Genomic DNA, 1,974 nt, shown 5'->3' with positions numbered 1-1,974 from the left:
GGGAATAATGGTTTTATTATTTAATAAATACATTTACGGTGTATAATGGTTTTATTATTTAATTTCACCCCTTTTTTTTCCCCTTTTTTATATGTTCTGTTTTTAAAATATATTTTCACATTGTCTTTTATTGATATGTGCTTTTCTTTTCAATGAAGGTTAAAAAAAAAATTGAAATGTTTTATTTAAAAAGTTCTTCAACATTTAAACCATCATATGCCTTTAAACTATCACATACCTCTGCATTTACAATTTACAATATATTTATTTGTAATTGTACTTTTTCTCTTGCAGTATTAAAGTATAGTTCACATACCATATCTAAAAGTACTGCACATGAAAAAAAATCAATGTGAGATTTGAAACAGTTCAAACAAAAAGATTCTCACATTGAAAGTGAATCATGCTGAAGAACAGTATCGTGATTGAATGTACTTTAATAATACATTGAACATTTAAAATAAGTACAATAATAAGCTAAACCATAAACATAAACATGTGTATGATACATTCCAGCACATAACCAGATAATAATTTTATATTGCAGGATTTAAACTTTAACATCCTTCATTCCAATACCTCATCCCTCTGAAGCACACATAAATAAGTCCACCAAATATCTCCATGGTTTAATAATTCATTTTATACCTTACATGAAAGAATTGAACTTCCTAGTGAAAATGTTAAGCTGGTAATTCTGTTCCTACACAATTAAGGGCCTTGTGTACTAAACAGCGGTAACGTGTTTTGCACGCAGAAAGCCACTTAATAAGTGCTTTGTGCACCAACTGCATTCACTAACCAGTGGCAGGCAGTGCGTGGAAAAAAGCATGTGGAAAAAAGTACAGCGTTCGAGTCATTTAAATATAATAAATAATGTTAATATGTGGAAATGTATGCAAATCATGTCATAAAATATGGTGAGGGAGGTATTGGATATGCAAACCATGTTCACTTAAGGACGCTAACTTTACTAGGCGCCTCGGCGGGTATTAAAAGTACCGCTTATTGAAAACATGCAGTGACACAGAAGCAGCAGAAGAGCTGCACAGGAGAGCAAGAATTCAGGGAGAGAGTATTTCAGATCAGGCAGATGTTACTTGGGCTGTGTGAGGAGGAGGTAATAACTAAACACAGATTGAGCACAGATCATACTAGCCTTATATGTAGGGCCCCGGAAAATCCATGATATCATGAATTTCACAAAAAAAAATGCCTACCTATAGTGAACAATATGCATTGTATTTCCCTTACAGTATTTTACATAGCTCTTTACCTCCACTGTTTATGTCAGTAACATCAATGCCGTACATTTGTTTCCCTTTCAATGAAATGACAACTATTACCAAATGGGAAGAGCCCTCTCTCACCGTCAATCACTGAGCATATATAAAAAAGCTGCCCTATCAGGGCCCTGCTCTGAGGAGGAAGTCCCTCCCCCCTCGTGCTGAAGAGGGTCATCACCATTTTCTCTCTCATTTCACTGAGAGAGAAAATGGCCTTGTGCTTTCTTGTCGAAATTGGTTGAATTTGTTGGTTCTACCTGCAAATTTAAAACTTACACAATAAAATTAGTGCTTTCATGCGTTCTTAGAGAGTGCTCCTGTCTTATTCTCATGTCAGTTTACTGAATAGAGCTGGTTTCAACCACTCTTTTGGATTGGCAAGTGGCCATTACTCTCCATACCGCTACCATGTGTAGTTTTTCACACCGTGTTTGAGCAGTTGCGGTACTGTAGAGTGACCTCACGGGCTTGGGGTGGCATCCTATACGGTGATTTACTCGGCCTTAGTGACCAAAAAAAAAAAAAAACAGCTCTGGCCTATGCTCAGCTCTCAAGCCTCGGGCTTATCTAGTGCGGCCGCGCTCGCCCTCGGTGCCGATGCCGATTGACTCGGCTACATCAGCCCGGCATCGACCACATTTATCTTTGGCGCAGACTCTGATGCCGATTATTCAGCACAGGCTTGCAA

The sequence above is a fragment of the Polyodon spathula genome, chromosome 19, assembly GCF_017654505.1.
Source record: "Polyodon spathula isolate WHYD16114869_AA chromosome 19, ASM1765450v1, whole genome shotgun sequence".
Classification (NCBI taxonomy): Eukaryota; Metazoa; Chordata; class Actinopteri; order Acipenseriformes; family Polyodontidae; genus Polyodon; species Polyodon spathula.
The sequence above is the reverse complement of the archived record's forward strand: the minus strand, read 5'-3'. Positions refer to the sequence as shown.